General features: G+C 34.0%; 2 protein-coding genes across 6 annotated transcripts in view; both read right to left on the bottom strand.

Annotated features, from left to right (window-relative positions):
- LOC119607873 (protein split ends) overlaps positions 1 to 20022 on the bottom strand; it is a 47166-nt gene that overhangs the window by 21986 nt on the left and 5158 nt on the right.
- Positions 1 to 20022, bottom strand: part of LOC119607871 (6-phosphofructo-2-kinase/fructose-2,6-bisphosphatase 1) — a 28691-nt gene that overhangs the window by 6584 nt on the left and 2085 nt on the right. For 2 of the 5 annotated variants that reach the window (XM_037961993.1, XM_037961995.1), the window contains exon 1: positions 1237 to 1436. The exons of 2 other annotated variants lie outside the window; for them this stretch is intronic. The gene's annotated coding sequence lies outside the window, so the exon portion shown is untranslated. Of the gene's footprint in view, positions 1 to 1236; positions 1437 to 11849; positions 12512 to 20022 lie in introns of those variants that run through there. One more of the 5 variants, XM_037961992.1, reaches the window with a different exon arrangement.

Genomic DNA, 20022 nt, shown 5'->3' with positions numbered 1-20022 from the left:
TTTTAGGGACACAAAGTAGCACAATTTTTAGGGCTAGACATTGATGCAGAATATCCTAACTAGTTTATTGTATAATTTTAGCTGTTACAACAACTAAATAAGTTCACAAGTGCCCCAATTTAAAAAGCGGTTGCTATGTTCCTAATTACGATGCATAAACTGTAAATAATATCTCAGCAAAATAGCTATGTGTACTAAAAGCCCCGAATACTTTATATTGAAGGGGTACAAAGCCAATTATGTTCTGAGAATTCGTCTTGTAGATTACAGAATCAACATAGATTCGTTATTGCACTGCCAAGAATAAAACCTCATAGTTCAGTAAGTTTTACTGTTAGTATTCTCAGATCATCTTTAGTAGTCTACGATAGACTTTCAGATTCAACGAGGGGCACTTTGCTTTGTCATATACTTGAGGAGTATCAATCAAAGGCTCAGCGCCAATATATAGAGTCCTCTGATCTGGGAGAAGCTAATGATGAGCAGTTACAAAGTATGTATATGTTCTGAAGGTTCCTCTTGTAGACTACAGAATTTATACATGTAAATACATAGATAAGTTTTGGCATTGCTACTCCAAGATCGTCTTTATACTTGAAGAATATCAATGAAAGACTCAGTGCCAATATATAGACGATGAGTCCTTCTGATCAATTTATGTAAAAAATTTTATCTTAAAAAAGACATTCATTTTAGAGAGAATTCTACGAGGCCAGAAGTGAGGCCTTGTTTGAAATAAGAAAGATTTGTAGAGTAATAAATACTACTTATTGTATTGTTGTTGTTGTTGATTTGAAAATAACAAATGTTTTATTTTTTTAATCATTTTATCGTTAAAAGTGTGTGAAATACAGTCGGGGCTATGACCATTGTTTTAATTAAAACGTATTTAACTTGTTCCATTTTATAAAAAAAATTCCAGATTTATATCTATATAAAACTGTTATGAAACATTATTTATTTGTTTATTTATTTCTTTAAGAAATAAAGAAATAAAATGTAAACAATTTCTTTGTTCGTAACCCTTTATAGAAATTCAAGAAAAAACTGGAAATATTTAACATATATACACAAACATTAATTAGTTTTTTAATTAAATATGTATTAATTATTATTTTTTTTTTTTTTAAATAAACGAATGTTTTGCATTAGTAAAACAAAAACTATTGTGATTGAATTGCTGATTAAAAACGTTTTGTAAGCTAAAATTAGTAATTAAATCACTGTTTCACTTACATTTATTTAAAATTAGAAAATAAATTAATATTAACTAATTTAAATATTTTTATTTACAAAAGCACTTTGTATGCATGTAGTATAATATATTGTAGATGTTTATTTAATTTATTGGAAGTTTTTTAAAAATGTTCGATGAAACACGTGGCGTGATGGCCCTGCTAAATGTTTATTTGCCAAGTGTCAACTAACAACTAAATAGAAAATTTTTCAGTCACAACCGGAGAAATATATATGCCAGAGAATCGTACAAAAAAAGTCAAGCTCACAAATAATAGACATGAAAATAAATATATAAAAAAGCATGAAAAAAAAAACTCGAACAAACAAATAAAAATATTGAGTGTGATATTTATAAACATGTATTATGGAATGTATGTTTATTTGTTATAAATATATATTTTTATATATAGACATTTTTTGATCAATCCAGTAAAGGCAGGAGGTATAAAATAGGAATAATAATGAGAGAAAATGAAAACACTCCATAGGATATAGTTGAAAATAATAAAAAACTGTTTTAATATTTTGCTCTCAGAAAAAAAAAAAAAATGATCCTCCAAACAGTGACAAAAATTATGCTCCAGATATATTCTAAACATTATCTTACAAAAATCCCTTAAGAATATTTCAACACCATTTCTATTCGCCCAAATTATTAGGGAATTGTGTTAGATGTTTTTATACCCTACACCACTTTAGTGGGGAGGGTATATTGGGTTTGTGCTGATGTTTGTAACGCACAATAATATTGGTCCTATACCCACCTTAAAGTATACCAATCGGCTCAGAATCATTTTCTGAGTCGATTTAGCTATGTCCGTCCGTCCGTCCGTCCATGTAAACCTTGTAATCAAACTACATGTCGCAATTTTGAAGATAATTCAATGAAATTTGGTACATGATCTTCTATTGTCCCAGGGACGAAGCCTATTGAAAATGGTTAAGATCGGTTCATTATTTCACCTAGCCCCCATACAACTGAACCCCCCAATAGGGCTTGCAATCCTTGTAATCAAACTACAGGTCGCAATTTTAGAGATAATTCAATGAAATTAGGCACATGATCTTTTATGGTACCGTAGATGAAGCCTGTTGAAAATGGTTTACATCGGTCCATTATTTCACCTAGCCCCCATACAACTGAACCCGCCGAATAGGGCTTTTAAGTTCATAATTATGTTTAATATACTCATATCTCGACAAAAAGCTGCAAAAACCAAGTTGTATACAAGACTTGATGACCCCCATGAATTCCATAATAATAGGTTCTCATATGACCCTAGCCCCTATGAAAAGCCCCCATCAAAATTTCACTTAAATGTCCACAATTTTATTCAACAATAAACGGCTTAAGTATGTATATCTAAGGTAAGGTACAATTCAACTTAAATGCTTTATTATGGCAACTAAATCACATTATATTTTTGTCAAAGGTGTAGGGTATTATATGGTCGGCCTCGCCCGACTATAATTTCTTACTTGTTTTTTTTTTTTTTGTAAATGAGATCGAATTCCTTTGTAAATCAAGTCTCTCTTAATTTCCCCTTTTACAAAATCAAACACAACGCATTTCATTATTTAAATATCGCAAACATAGATAGTATGGTATACCTAAGCCTTTTGTTCCCCTGTGGAGGTAAACTATAAATATTAACAAAGAATAATTGTAAATTTGATTAAATTCATAGCAAATGAAAAGTTCCCCTATACAGTAGAATTAATAAGAATTTATAACATACGGAATAGTATATATATATATAATTTATAATATCCTTCAATGCGTGTGTTAAGGGTAAAAATCATCAACCACACTTAAAGCATTAAATGAAAAATTCTATTTTGTTAATATTCTAAATGGAATAATTTTTATATTAATAAATTTCTAAAAAATTTTAATAAAAACATTTCATACAACGAGCGTAATGTTAGTTCCAACAAAAAAAGTGCGCACCAAATAAATAGTGAAAAATTTATCAAATTTGTTTAGTTTAGAAGAGATATATAATGGTAAAGTAAAATTCTACTCAAAGATATTTACGTTCAATTTGCGATTACTTTAGAAAGGAAAACGAAGAATTAGAAAACAAAAATGAACTAAAATATCAATAAAAGATAAAAGATCTTTTAGAACAGAGGCCACTTTTTATCCCTACCAATGTTCTGAGATTTCTCCATGAGTCCAACATTCTTTTCAGGAAGTTGTAAATAGTTTGTTACAAATATATATGTTAGCTTAGGACCAAATGCTGATCCCACTGTGCTACCCTAGGGGTTACATTAATATATTTTAAGATATCAGAGATAGCTCGTCAATACCTGAAAGAATGCGATTACCAATGTGATACTGCCTATTCTGTCAATTTGGCGTCGTTGATAATGCTTCCGTAATGAGTATGGCAACATTTCTTAAGGATGCGCTCAATGGCTGCTCAGCGAGAATTGCGCACCATCCACTAACGACCGCCATGAAAATTCAGTTGATATCTTATGGGTTTATTCCACAGTTAGAATCATAGTTGAGCTATTATTATCCGTTTCTGAATGTTCAGAATCCAAGATTACGAAAAGGCACTTTGCATGATATTATGAACAGATGTAATTCTATTGCGTTTCCGCATTCAGTTTCTGCATACGGGCGGGAGATCGATCGAGCGAGCGCTATCGAGCGAGCGAGAGCGAGCGAGCGAGCGAGCGAGCGAGCGAGCGAGCGAGAGAGAGAGCGAGCGAGCGAGCGAGCGAGCGAGCGAGCGAGCGAGAGCGAGCGAGCGAGCGAGCGAGCGAGCGAGCGAGCGAGCGAGCGAGCGAGCGAGCGAGAGAGCGAGCGAGCGAGCGAGCGAGCGAGCGAGCGAGCGAGCGAGCGAGCGAGCGAGCGAGCGAGCGAGCGAGCGAGCGAGCGAGCGAGCGAGCGAGCGAGGAGCGAGCGAGCGAGCGAGCGAGCGAGCGAGCGAGCGAGCGAGCGAGCGAGCGAGCGAGAGAGCGAGAGAGCGAGAGAGCGAGAGCGAGAGAGCGAGAGAGAGCGAGCGAGCAGCGAGCGAGCGAGAGCGAGCGAGCGAGCGAGCGAGCGAGCGAGCGAGCGAGAGCGAGCGAGCGAGAGAGCGAGCGAGCGAGCGAGCGAGCGAGCGAGCGAGCGAGCGAGAGAGCGAGCGAGAGAGCGAGCAAGCGAGCAGAGAGCAAGCGAGCGAGCGAGCGAGCGAGCGAGCGAGCGAGCGAGCGAGCGAGCGAGCGAGCGAGCGAGCGAGCGAGCGAGCGAGCGAGCGAGCGAGCGAGCGAGCGAGCGAGCGAGAGAGCGAGCGAGCGAGCGAGCGAGCGAGCGAGCGAGCGAGCGAGCAGCGAGCGAGCGAGGAGCGAGCGAGCGAGCGAGCGAGCGAGCGAGCGAGCGAGCGAGCGAGAGAGCGAGCGAGCGAGCGAGCGAGCGAGCGAGCGAGCGAGCGAGCGAGCGAGCGAGCGAGCGAGCGAGAGAGCGAGCGAGCGAGCGAGCGAGAGCGAGCGAGCGAGCGAGCGAGCGAGCGAGCGAGCGAGCGAGCGAGCGAGCGAGCGAGCGAGCGAGCGAGCGAGCGAGCGAGCGAGCGAGCGAGCGAGCGAGCGAGCGAGCGAGCGAGCGAGCGAGCGAGCGAGCGAGCGAGCGAGCGAGCGAGCGAGCGAGCGAGCAGCGAGCGAGCGAGCGAGCGAGCGAGCGAGCGAGCGAGCGAGCGAGCGAGCGAGCGAGCGAGCGAGCGAGCGAGCGAGCGAGCGAGCGAGCGAGCGAGCGAGCGAGCGAGCGAGCGAGCGAGCGAGCGAGCGAGCGAGCGAGCGAGCGAGAGAGCGAGCGAGGAGCGAGCGAGCGAGCGAGCGAGCGAGCGATCTATCTATCTATCATATCTATCTATATCTATCTATCTATCAGCTATCTATCTATCTATCTATCTATCTATCTATCTATCTATCTATCTATCTATCTATCTATCTATCTATATCTATCTATCTATCAATTGCATTTATCATTGATTTCTCAGCTTTCGACTAAAGTCTTTTTACATATTGAATAGATATCTATAAGGATCTAAAATATTTACTCCGATATTCATGTACGGTTTCTAGCAAAAGCTAATATTAAAACAAGATTTTAACGAAAATTATGATAACTTTTTTCCAGAAATATAAGTAGGGAATGCCACCCACGGTTTATATAATTAAAACTTCTAATAAAATAACTCATAAAAAATTTGGGATTAATGCAATTATAATTAGTTATTTAATAACAAGTGCAATAACTATATATCATTTTAAAAGACCTATAAATGTTAATTTGAAGTAAACAACAACAATCCTAAAGAAAAACAAAAATAAAGTAATCATACAAAAGAATTTCAAATCGAATTGTATTATCAATCAATTCAAAATACAAGTTTGAAAAATTTTAAAAGTGTGTTTACATTAATAAAGAAAACTGTTTTATTTTATTGTTTTTGTTTTGTTTATACTATTGTTAATTATAAAGAGCCGCCTTAACAGCGTCATAATATTTCCAATGATAAGAAATTGAAAATTTTGCATTTAAAGTATCGGAAATGATAAGAAAAATCATTAAAATAAATACAGTGAGTACAAGGTGCCAATGACGACAATTAAAAATATTACACTTTATGGAGAAAAAAAAAAAACACTTAATAATTAATATTAATATAAATTTGATTGAATACTGTCTGAGAGTTATTTTTGTAATGGCAAAAAAAATCGTTGTTATCTGTTAAAATCAGTATCAGGAAAATAGCGCCCTTGATTTGTTATTGAAAATTTATTTAAAACTTCGGTCCACAATAGAACAATTTTAAATTGTTTCCGGTAAATTTTCTAAATTATAAATGAATTAATTTCTACTGTTTTTTTTTAATATAAGAAAAATTGTAGCAGATTCTTAGGCTGTAGACAAATAAACCTTTTTATTATCCCCAGATGGCTGGAAATAGATTTTTACATTTTGAAAGGGAAATATAAAAATAATAATGAATAAAAGTCTGTCTTAGAAGCTGGATTTTATATATACATCCAGTAATAGAAAAATAGTTTTCGTGGTCATTAAGCTTTCAAAACACAAAATAAATCACATTTTCTAAATATTTACAAATGTGGACGAGTAATTTTTATAGTTTGCTTAGATTGTTTTCTTATGAAAAACTCTTGTTTTTAAGAATTTGAAAAAATAAATGATATTTATATTAAATTTTTTTAGAAAAAGAGTACAACATATCAACATTTTGATCAACATTATAATCTCATCTAATCGAATACTCACTAAAAGCAAACATAAACTTTTTATTAGTACTTGAATGGAACAAATGATAAGATTAGAGATCATTCAAATTTTGTTGTTATAAAATTTTGCATTTATCAACTAACTAATATATGAGAATATAAATAAAATACTATATTGCGTAATTGTTTTAAAATAACTATAATGATATACAGTAGTGGTTAGCAAATTAAACCACATTAGTAATAAAAACTTGTTTAGGCAAGTTGGAGAAAAGAAAGAAATCTTATGTCCAATATACAAGGATCGGTGTGTATTTATGTCTTAAACCTATAATGTTTCAAGATAGAATTCTTAATATTTTTATATAATGAATTGTCTTATTTTGGCAAAAATCTATCTATCTATCTATCTAGCTATCTAGCGAGGGAGGGAGAGAGCGGGCGAGCGAGCGAGCGAGCGAGCGAGCGAGCGAGCGAGCGAGCGAGCGAGCGAGCGAGCGAGCGAGCGAGCGAGCGAGCGAGCGAGCGAGCGGCGAGCGAGCGAGAGAGCGAGCGAGCGAGAGAGCGAGCGAGCAGCGAGCGAGCGAGCGAGGAGCGAGCGAGCGAGCGAGCGAGAGAGCGAGCGAGGAGGAGCGAGCGAGCGAGCGAGCGAGCGAGCGAGCGAGCGAGAGCGAGCGAGCGAGCGAGCGAGCGAGCGAGCGAGCGAGCGAGCAGAGCGAGCGAGCGAGAGAGCGAGCGAGCGAGCGAGCGAGAGGCGAGCGAGCGAGCGAGCGAGCGAGCGAGCGAGCGAGCGAGCGAGCGAGCGAGCGAGCGAGCGAGCGAGCGAGCGAGCGAGCGAGCGAGCGAGCGAGCGAGCGAGCGAGCGAGCAGCGAGCAGGAGCGAGCGAGCGAGCGAGCGAGCGAGACGAGCGAGCGAGCGAGCGAGCGAGCGAGGAGCGAGCGAGCGAGCGAGCGAGCGAGCGAGCGAGCGAGCGAGAGCGCGAGAGAGAGAGAGAGAGAGAGAGAGAGGAGAGAGAGAGAGAGAGCGAGCGAGCGAGCGAGAGAGAGAGCGAGCGAGCGAGCGAGCGAGGAGGGAGAGAGCGAGCGAGCGAGCGAGCGAGCGAGCGAGCGAGGAGCGAGCGAGCGAGCGAGCGAGAGAGAGAGGGAGCGAGCGAGCGAGCGAGGGGGGGAGGGAGGGAGGGAGAGAGCGAGCGAGCGAGCGAGCGAGCAGAGCGAGCGAGCGAGCGAGCGAGCGAGCGAGCGAGCGAGCGAGCGAGCGAGCGAGCGAGCGAGCGAGGGAGAGAGCGCGCGAGCGAGCGAGCGAGCGAGCGAGCGAGCGAGCGAGCGAGCGAGCGAGCGAGCGAGCGAGCGAGCGAGGAGCGAGCGAGCGAGCGAGCGAGCGAGCGAGCGAGCGAGCGAGGAGAGCGAGCGAGCGAGCGAGCGAGCGAGCGAGCGAGCGAGCGAGCGAGCGAGCGAGCGAGCGAGCGAGCGAGCGAGCGAGCGAGCGAGCGAGCGAGAGAGCGAGCGAGCGAGCGAGCGAGCGAGCGAGCGAGCGAGCGAGCGAGCGAGCGAGCGAGCGAGCGAGCAGCGCGCGAGCGGGCGAGCGGGCGAGCGGGCGAGCGGGCGAGCGGGCGAGCGAGCGAGCGAGCGAGCGAGCGAGCGAGCGATCGAGCGAGCGAGCGAGGAGCGAGCGAAGCGAGCAGCGAGCGAGCGAGCGAGCGAGCGAGCGATCTAGAGCGAGCATCGATCGAGAGCGATCTAGCGATCTAGCGAGCGATCGAGCTATATCTATCTATCTATCTATCTATATCTATCATCTATCTATCTATCTATCGATCTATCTATCGATCTATCTATCTATCTATCTATCTATCTATCTATCTATCTATCTATCTATCCATCTATCTAAATATCTAACCAGTTTATATGAAATTTGTCACAGGTTATAGAACTTTTTTGTACCAAATGCAAATCTCTTCTAAACATCAGTTAATAACAAAATTATCTAGGTTTTGTCAGCCTTTTATTATGACAGATGTTTAGGATTATAACAATAACATTAAATAAATATGATTTTAACATTTAAAACAAATACATACATTTAACACTCTGTTTATATACTTATTTTATAAAATTTTGTTTATATACAACTAACATAGTATATACTTATGTATATAATAAAAACCCAAATAAATAATTAAAAAACACCAAACAACAGTTTATAGTCATACTTTTGTTTTGATAGAAATATTTTATATAAAAAAAATATTTGATTTAAAAATGACACATGATAACAACAACAAAATATTAGACATATTTTCCGCAAGCTAAACGCTATTTAAGTTCAAAACTTTTGAATAAAACATAATTAAAATATATTTAAACAAATAAAAATATTATATAGAAAAATACAAATAGAAAATAAACAAAATAAAAAAAACATTCAAAATATATTACCAATACACTAATAAATGCTAATTTTTATTTTGTTTTGATATTTAACACTCAGTCTCAAAAATATAAAAACCTACAGACAATAATTTGGAACTTGTACCCCAATAGATAAGAGAACAGAGAAATCAATTTTCTATAAAAATCCAGTTTTAGGTGATCGTATCGTTTCCGAAAAAATACAACACCTTTAATTACGCATTTATGTTTAAGTTGGCAAAGTGCCAAATAGTTAATGTTTATGTTTATGTTGATGTTTTTTTATATATATGTACATAAATTGGTGGAATCGAAAGTGCTATTTTATTAATAGGAAAATTCCTTGCTTGTGCATAATATTTAAAATTTATAGCTGACATTGGCATTGAACTTCTGAAAATGCGTTGCAGACAACGCCATTGCAATTTGAGTTAATTTTGGAAACTTAATGTCTTAAATACATATGTATCAACAACAAAAAAAATAAATAAATGTTATCAGGTAATTTTGAATAATGTTATCAAATTTTGTCAAGTGTGGAAAGTCTTAAAGAAATTGTTATCAAAACTTATGACGAAAAAGATTTTTCCAAAAATATTTTAAGTTTTTAATTGAATAAATTCAATTTATATAATTGATGAATAATCCCGATATAATTGTTTAAAAATTCAATTTCTCACACGCTTCCCATTGTGATTTATTACTTTTTTTATATTATGAAACTTCACTATACGTCGCAAATATTCCATAAATTAACAATTCATTTGGAAAACATTAATCGCAAGAGGAAAATTCCCTAATATTTTTTTTATATTGCTAATGTTTGATAACGCTTCCAAAAGATTGCAAGTTATTGAAATGAAATAAGAAAATATTTATTGAAATTTTGATGTAAAAGCAGTACAAATTGACCTGAGATATAATTGACCTAAGATGTAATATATCAAAAATTTATTGTATTGCCAAAGAGCAATTTGATTTACATTAGCGCAGGTCTTAGAAAACAATCTTGCCATTCTGTTAGTCTTGACATTTAGAACTGATCAAAGAAGGATAAAGTTCAAGACATGGGCCGGTCTCAAAAATAGGGTTAAGGTTGAAAGGTTGGAGAAATCCTTGTTCATAGACTGCAATATATTTCACTATTAGGTCATATCCTTCTGTCATCGAGATCAAACCTAAGAACAGGACTCCAAACCTATAAGAAGCGAAAGTATGAGGGACAGTAGACAGAAGAAATCTTGCCAAAAAAACATATATAGTTCAAGAAACTTGTCGTTTACAGAAATCTTATTTAGCAAAACCATTAGCGACTTTTGTTGCAGACTTTTTAGAATACATGGATGTGGTTATAGCTAAAATGTTACTCATGGAGTTAAGCATTATTAAAAGTTTCTCTGGCGCTGTCCATGTTCTTAATGAATAAGAAAACTACTCAGATGACGGCCATCGCAAGAAGATATAGAAATCGACGAGATTGTATGAAACTAAATGGTTCTTATGGAAATATTAAAGTTTACCTACGACAGTTTGGACGGTCTTTGCCAAACACACAAAAAGTTAGCAACATGATAGTAAACAGCTCGTTTTTCATGATGATTAAGGCCTTAAATGATTAAGATTTGTAGGCGAACAAATCACGACCAATTCCAAGAAGAAAATATCAATATTCTATGGATATGAATGATCTGCACCAGTGCAGTTAGAAGATGCGTTAAGTTGGGGTATTATAGAACATAATTCATAAACTAATTAAAATTTGTTCAATTATGCAGCTAAATTGGCATTATTTTACCATTCTGGTTCGGGAACCTCTCTGCTATACGACTTTGAAAGAATTTTGCAGTGATATACCTATATACTTCTCCTCATCAGAGAACAGTGCTATCTTAATAGAGCTAGTATCACCAAATGAGTTATTATGCTAAAATAATCGGAAGATCACTAAGAATAAATTCATTTAACATCTTCTCCGAAGTTCGTGCTAAGAGAGTTTGGACTACTTAACACCTACAAGAACTTACATCTATGTCCAGCTTTCTTTCCTAAGCATTGACCATATATCAAGATCAGTTAGATATCGTCTATGCTTTAATAAGTTAGCAGAGTAACAACTTCTATATACATACCAAGATCGATATATGATAGATTCTTGGTTTTCTTCAGAGCTTTCTCCTCAGTGGAATTCTTATATTGAAGCATTAAACACTTTAGTACTTCTGTTGTTAGAGGATTACATAAAAAAAAAACCTAAAAAACTAAAGAAATAGGCTAGATTCGACAATGATCTATGCTGGGATTTAGACGAGATATTGATTAAATTGGATATGGAAAGAGCAAGATCCATAGGTGATCAAATCATGATGTCTAAGAAGCTTGTGAGAATCAGTTTGAATGTGTTTGCACTTTTGCCTATAATATAGTTCTTGAATGCGAGATCTGTTGCTCAAACAATATCGTCCAAATGGTTAAAATCACGTAAATAATTAGAAATCACAAAAAAAATAAAAATAAAATACTGTACTTATAACAAACGCCCTCTACTGTATTAAAAGTATGTAAATAGCAAAAAAAAGTAGCTCTAACAACACAACGAGCACTATAGAAATTCCCCGAGATGTGTCATTTCATAAAAAAATATTTATTTTATAAAGAAATAATATTAAATGCAACAAAATACCCGAAATATTTTATCATTAAACAAAATTTGATGCTTAAAACCACATAATTAATTTTCAGCAGAAAAAAATAAATGTGTCAATTTTAAATAATACTTTCACATCAGCAGGTTTCTTTTCTTCTTTTTGTTTTTTGCAATTAAACATAATTATTTTTTTTTTTTTTTTTTGCCACAATCAACAAGTATTTAAAAATATATGGGGGTTTCAACATATTGCGCGTAATAAAAAAATTACTTGTAAAAATTATTAAAAAAATATATAAAATAAAAGGAAAAAGTATATAATTACCACAAAATGTTTAAACACATAAGAAAACAATTTATTGTTTAAATGATTAAAAAAACAACAATTATTTTTACAGCCTTCAACAGTTTTGTTAAATAACTAACTGGCACCCGCCGGTTGGCATTAAAATGCCACTTAAACCGGAGGGCCACTAAATTTAGGTATTAACACACGCGTCTCCAACACGTTACAAGTTTAATGTTCTCTCTTCTTCTCTCACTTTTAAACACAATCTCTGGTTGGTAATTTGCCCACAAAATAACAACAAAAACAAAAGGCACCTTATACCTTAAGTTAATGGTGTGTGTAATAATTATTATAATTTACAAAATTATTTGTCTATTTTTATTCAATAATCAAAAGCGTTAACGCGCAACGAAAACAAATGTTTTATTTAATTTAGAATTTTTTTTGTTTGTTTTTCTTTTATATCCGGTGGTGTGGTATAAGGAAATGTTATTACAAGCAACCAACGAACTAACGAAAGAATTTAAGATTAGACCGTTTGTGCCAGACAATTACATCGACGACGGACGACACATAACGCGAATCATCAACTCACAGATGTTAGTTGTTGTTTTTTTTTTATTTCTTTATTATTATTATTTCTTTTAGCGTATTGTAGAAAAGTGTTGTTTTAAACACTTTGACAGCCAAAACAAGAATGAGTACAAAAAAGCAAATATATGAAATACTTAAGAAAGCAGTTAGCTCTGTTATTCACATACATATTCGCAACGATCGTCGGGTCCCGACCCATCTCTTTATCTGCTGCCGGTGACCGACCGACCGACCGTCTGAGTGTGTTGTGTTTTATTGCATTCATGCGTCGTCCGCGTCTACTACTGATTTTTCTATCGAATGACTGTATGAAATACAAAAAAAAAAGAAGTGAAAAAAATAACAACAAAAAAGGCAAAACCATAAATCTCCAACAACTACTAGCAAAATAATGGTTATAACTTTGTAATAACAAAAGTGCAATGCTGCCAGAAATAACCCCACATTTTTATATAAAAAAACCCAAAAAGTAGAAGAACCTAATAGCTTTAACAGATTTATTTGCTGTATTGTTATCACTACATTAATGATCTTTACAGACCTTCATCTATTCATTATTCAGAATTTTAGAATCCCAAAAGTATGCAGTTTTTCTGGTTTAATTAAAAAAGAAATTTGAATATACATATACATATGTATGTACTGATAGTCAGACTATGTTGAAGTACATGAAGATGGTCATACTACGATTAAATCCATAACAGATAAAGATACACCAGTATAGTCCAGCAAATAAAAATTTCTTAAAAACGCTGAGTTGCCTGAAGTCCGATAAGAATATATCAGATACTTCGGACAAGACTTGGTTTACTTCTTAGTTATTTATATACAAGTTGTCAAGATAGAGAAAATCCGATTGATCAATTTCATTGCCAGGGAATATAAGCAAGCATTAGATTTATAGATTGCTTAAACACCTATATCGGGCAAAGTAATTGGTTTGGAAGTAGTAACTCTTTAATTAGTTTCACACCTCTTTCTCGTTTTAAAATTCTTCTCTTCTAATTTATAACTTCAAAGTTATAATGATCACAACATCTCTGTTCGTGATAACTTTTGATAATAAATTGCCAATTCATTTATTAGAAGAGGATCCCTAACATTAGATGTTAAACAATTGATCATACAAACATTAAGGAGTGATCTTGGATTTGACATTGGTCAATCAGTTGATATATGTAGCAAACATTTCACATGATCGACTATTGTATGTCGCGCTAGAGATTTCATAATTAATCATTTCGGAAGATAAGCTACAGTCATGCGGAAGATATGATCAACCTCTGATTAGTTGTGCTGTTCCCTAGCCAAAGCGACCTGCTCTACAACAGTTATCGTCTTTTTAGTTTTTTTTTACATATGTACATGTAATGAAGCTTTTCCTGGGAAAATGTTTATTTGAATACAGTTGTTTTTGTGTTAACAATCTTTGTCTTTGACGGATTCTGTAATATGTAATACATTTAAAGTCTTTCATACTTCAATATGAAAATATATGGATTCCACTGAGGAGAAAGCTCTGAATAAAAACAAGAATCTATCACATCTCGCTTATACTCTCTTTGATTTTATCTTTCTACGCTTACGCCAAGATCCGCATCTTGGTATACCTATATTAGTTGTTACTCGGATAACTTATTAAAGCAACTGATCCTGATCAATGGTTTGATCCTGATTTATTGGGCCTTTAACGGTCAATGTTTAGGAAAAAAAGCTGTTCATAGCTGTATGTTCTAATAGGTCATATGTACTCCAAACTACATTGGTAAATGGGCTATTTACGTTCTCTGAAGCTCGTGCTAAGAAATGTTGAATGAACTCAATCTTAGTGATCTTTTAATTATTAAGTAAAACTAATTGGGGATAAAGAGTTTTAAGAATATAGCACTGTTCTCTGATGAGGAGAAGTACATAGGATAGCAGAGAGGTTCCTGAACCAACATGGTAAAAAGATGCCTATTTAGTTGAGTAGTTGAAGAAATTTTAATTAATTTATGAATTATTTTTCCCCAATAAAGTATTAAATTAAAACAAACAATCTGGCTACACAATCACACATTAAACAAATAACAATTGCTATAGGTATATTGATAAAAACTTGTACAACAATAGCATTTTTATAGAAATAGTTGCTTTTGTTGTTTTTTTGCACAAAAACAAAACAATTCACAAAACTATAAGTAAAAGCAAAAACAAAAATCATATGTTTTTTTTATTATCACACGTATGTATATGTATATAAAAAAGCCGAAACTTTTCACCAGAAAAGACGACATCAACTCGTAACTTTATGACAAATCAGCTGGAAATTTAACAACAAAAACAAAGCAAAAAAAAAAATCCAAAAAAAGATAAACTTGTTGTTTATACATTTTATTTGTTTTGTTTTTATTTTTTTCCCATAGTCTCTTCAAATTTTTATCTCTCTATCCACAAAGAGATATAAGAAACAGTGTTGCCAACATTGGTCAAGCAAAACGCGCGCAAAAAAATTAAAAAGGGGTAAAAAAGCGTAATTTTCTAACTGAAAATGGGTAAAAAAGCACCAACGTTTTTTAGTCAAATATTGTTTATTTTAATAAAAATTGCACATTATTTCGCTCATTTCCTACAAGACTCCAAAATTCGTTTTTTAGAACATTGACTACAAAACAAAACATGCGTCATACTAAAGTCTTTCATCTGTGTGAGTTAGATTTTTAGTAACGTAAGAACTAAAACTAATGTTTGACGAATATTAGATAAATAAGATGAGAAATTTTCAAATTCCTTGATTTGTTTAAAAGTTATTTTAAAAATAGTAAAATGTCATTAAACATTCAAACTGACAGGCACACTACCAACTGGCGAACCGATGTAACCACACCCAAATTGTAAAATTGTGTAAAATATATTTTTTTTGCAAAATCTATATATATTATTTTTAAGTTTATATATCGATACCCATAAAATTTTGTACATAGATTTTGTTTTGTTGGTCAGTTATATCGTCATAAAATTCGGAATAAAGAATTATAATAAAAATCTTTTTATTGCGAGTACAACGATGAAGTAATCATGGAGGCTTTATATATTAAGGATAGGTTCAATTGTGTAAAAAAATTGTATAAAACTTATTTTTTGTCAATTTTCATCGCTGTACTCATATTTTTAAGGGGACCTTAATAGGGGGTAGGGTAGGTTACCGAAAAATCCGAATTAAATTCGGTAGGAAGATTACGTTTGTATAAAAGTTGTTTATTTCGAATTTCTCCGCTATACTCGTATTTTTAAGTATGGGGGTAGGGTCAATTATGGACCGATTGCCGTAAAATTTGCTAGAGAGATTTTGGCTTATATAAAACATATTTATGTCGAATATTTTTAAGTCGGTAATGAGTATTAATGTCATTTGGTAGAGAAATTTTGATGCATATAAAAGTTACTTATGTTGAATTTCAACGCTGCACTCATAGGGAGACCTTATTTGGGGGTAAGGTCAGTTATGGACCAATTCCTATAAAATTTTGGTAGAGACATTTTGCCTTATATAAAACTTATTTATGCCGAATTTCATCGCTATACTCGTATTTTTAAGTCAGTAATGACCGTTTAAATCATTTTCTGAAGGGGTAGGCTCAATTATAGACCTATTTCTATAAAATTTAGTAGAGATTTTGGCTTATATAAAACTTACTTATGTTGAATTTCATCGCTATACTCGTATGGGGGGTAGGGTCAATTTTGGACCGATTCCCATAAAATTTGGTACAGAGATTTTGACGCATATAAAACTTATTTATGCCAAATTTTATCGCTATACTCGTATGTTTAAAACAGTTGTGACTGTTAAAGCTGTTTTTCGGGGGGTCACTTGTATGGGGGATATGCGAAATTGCGGACCCATATTGCCCATTTGCCATACCAAACAAACCTTACCTATAAGAAATATTTGTGGAAAAATTTAACTCGCTTGCTCTTTCCGATCTAACCCTATCGTGCTTTCAACAGACAGACGGACAGATGAACAGACGGATGGACATGGTTAGATCGGCTTAGAATTTAATAAGGACCCAAAATATATATACTTTTGTGGGTCTACGACCAATATTTCGATGTGTTACAAACGGAGTGACAAAATCAATATACCCCACTCATCTTTTTTGATGGTGGGTATAAAAAGCACTGAATGCACTGTCATAAAATTAGAAAGCACCACTGTAGTGCCTTTTTGAAAAAAGGCACCATGAGCAAAATTTTCCGCGTTTGGCACACCAAAAGGCACCGCAAATAGTGCTAAAAGCACTAAGTTGGCAACACTGATAAGAAATCTAATATTGAGAACTTTGCTCATTTTAGATTTGTTATTCGTATTAGTTATTGTTGTTGTTAACATTCTTGGTGGTAATGATTTCTGATGTTGTCGTCGTGTTAATGGTGTGTTTTTCTTAATCGAGGAATGCCCTACCAACATATGTATTTTGTTTGTTATCAAATGGAAAATGAAAGGAAAGCAATATTTTAATCATAAATAAGAGTTATTTGAATAAGAATTTGTTAAGGAAATGATTTTTTTTTGTTTTCGTTTGTGTTACACGCCCATACAAAATTAAAGGTTCATTGTAATGTCTAACAATAGAATTTGTTAAGATATTTCTAATGTGGGCAAAAGTAGTTAGCAATTAGATTCTATAATGGAAAAATGGTGATAACAAATTTTAATTCCACAAAATTGAAATTTCACTAAAAACTTTGTGTAAATTTTTTTGAAATTTTATCCAAATTTATCCAAACTATTAGACTGTGTGTACTGCAATGAGCATGATAATGAGCTTGCGGACGAACTAGCTAGACTAGGTTCGAAACTTGATATAGATGATAGAAGAGTGAAACCTGGGATCTGTCATTATTATAGTTTGAGTTTCGAGAGAATCTCCGTATTTTGTTTATCTATCTTTGGTATCCGAGAAGAGTTGTTTACCTTTATTGTGCAATGTAATTTTTCATAAAGTTCCAAGATTAATAATATTGATTTAAGATTTTAAGAAATCAACATTTTCAATGTTTTCAAGTCTAGTTATTTCTTCATATCATTGGGCTCTCAGCTTTATGGTAAGAAAAAAATATAATTACATCTTTAGGTTTAGAAGCAGTTTTTTTTTGCAATTTTTTTAATTATTACTAATTTGTTATTGATTATTCAGAATTTTAGTTGCGACTCATGATGAATTGTAAACATTTTTTTAATGCAAATAAAAACCTTATTTTTAGGAGGATTTACAAGAAAGTTTTTTTTTTTAAATAAGCAAACTTTTGATTTTTAAATCTACTTTTTAATTTTTTTATTTATATGTATATACATAATTTCCAACTTAAACTAAAATAACATCTTTATCACCCTCGCATTTTTATTTAGTCTCCAACTTCTTAATCTCAAAAAACAAAACACGTGATTTATTTGTCATTGAATAAATTATCTATGCCTTTTTTCTATTTGCTATGCCTTTCAACAGTTACTAACAATCTGCTCATTTAATTGTTATGACGCAAATTTCTAAATTAATTATTTTTCTATTAAATGTAATGAATGCATATTAAGAATACAACACTTACATACCACCACTTGTACCCATACAACTGCATTATTATTGTATGGCTTAACAATTTATAATTGTATTTGTATATAAATTAGGGTGGTCCTGTAAAACAATTGGCAATGTTTCCAAGTAAAAGAAAAATTAAATTTGTATTCAGTTATAAATTCGGGAAATTGTTTTAAACATCTATTTCAATATACTTTCTACAGGGAACCTTATTTTAGTGTTTGACTCCTATACAGAAAGATTTTTATGACATTTGACAAAATAAGTTCATATGTAGTGGTAAAATTTTATGGCCTTTCACGATATTGTCCATTTTTAAACCTTCCTATCTATCTATCTATCTATCTATCTATCTATCTATCTATCTATCTATCTATCTATCTATCTATCTATCTATCTATCTATCTATCTATCTATCTATCTATCTATCTATCTATCTATCTATCTATCTATCTATCTATCTATCTATCTATCTATCTATCTATCTATCTATCTATCTATCTATCTATCTATCTATCTATCTATCTATCTATCTATCTATCTATCTATCTATCTATCTATCTATCTATCTATCTATCTATCTATCTATTTATCTATCTATCTATCTATCTATCTATCTATCTATCTATCTATCTATCTATCTATCTATCTATCTATCTATCTATCTATCTATCTATCTATCTATATATCTATCTATCTATCTATCTATCTATCTATCTATCTATCTATCTATCTATCTATCTATCTATCTATCTATCTATCTATCTATCTATCTATCTATCTATCTATCTATCTATCTATCTATATATATATCTATCTATCTATCTATCTATCTATCTATCTATCTATCTATCTATCTATCTATCTATCTATCTATCTATCTATCTATCTATCTATCTATCTATCTATCTATATTACATCTACATTATTGGGATCACCCTATTGTATAAAAAGCATTGTCAGTCTATTGCAATGAAATTTTTGTTACAAATAACAAAAACACACCCATTCTCTACAAAGTACTACAATTGTATTACAATATTGCACGTCTTGAAACACGACCAGTTTTTAAAATTGTTTACAAAAGGAAATTATTGATACTAAAAAATCGAATGATATGAATATGATTAAAATAAAGGGGATGGTCAAAAGATATGAGAAAAAGTTTTTCAAACATTTATTAAAATATGTAAAATATGTATCTTTCTATGCAGTACATTCTTCTTAAAATGCTAAATATTTTATTGATTATTGTTTTCAATTCTTTCGAAAAATATTTACTTTATTATTAGCAATTAGTTAAATATTAGTTCCATGTAAATACGTAGAAAATTTACAATAACATTTGTTTTATTTATCATTTTTTATAAAATCAATTGCATTTTCAAATATGTAGTATATTTTAAGTTGTAGTTTATAACTAAAAAAAATTTGCGCATCAACATTAATTGATGTTAGGACGCAGTTGTAATTGAAAAGAAATATTCAATTTATTGAAATTATTTGCAATGTACTAACAAAAATATATCAATAAAATATTTAAAAATAATTTAAAAAAAGCTTCTTTACATAAAGATATGTTAACAAAGAAAAAATTGATTAATATATAAAATAAAATATGGGCTTATCAGCTTTATTCCGGCAAATGTTTGTGTGTTTGTGTAGCCCTTTAGGCTTGAAGGTTGTTTAAAAAATAAATTTGTAAGTGCCGTTGAAGTTCTACCAAATGTTATCTTCACCACAAAGTAAAAAACTTGAGTTATTTATATCTTACAAATAAGGAAAATTATGATAAATATATCCAGAAAAAGCTTAAGTTGGAAGAGAAAGAAATGTGAAAGCTTTTTGGTGATTGTTTACAATATTAAATGACTGAAAATACCTCAGTTTATTATTCAATCTTATTGATTATTATTGATAAATATTTTTAAATTAAGAAATTATAGGATTTTTATGAATATTAATGCCAATAGGTATATATTATTAGTTTAAAAAGGAAATGTAGAATTAAAAAATTTAACTTTTTACAAATT

Source organism: Lucilia sericata, unplaced genomic scaffold, assembly GCF_015586225.1.
Source record: "Lucilia sericata isolate MDLA Ls3-8-SP2 unplaced genomic scaffold, ASM1558622v1 Contig000757F_arrow, whole genome shotgun sequence".
NCBI classification, from domain to species: domain Eukaryota; kingdom Metazoa; phylum Arthropoda; class Insecta; order Diptera; family Calliphoridae; genus Lucilia; species Lucilia sericata.
Note: the sequence above shows the minus strand (reverse complement) of the source record. Positions and strands in the feature narration are given on the sequence as shown.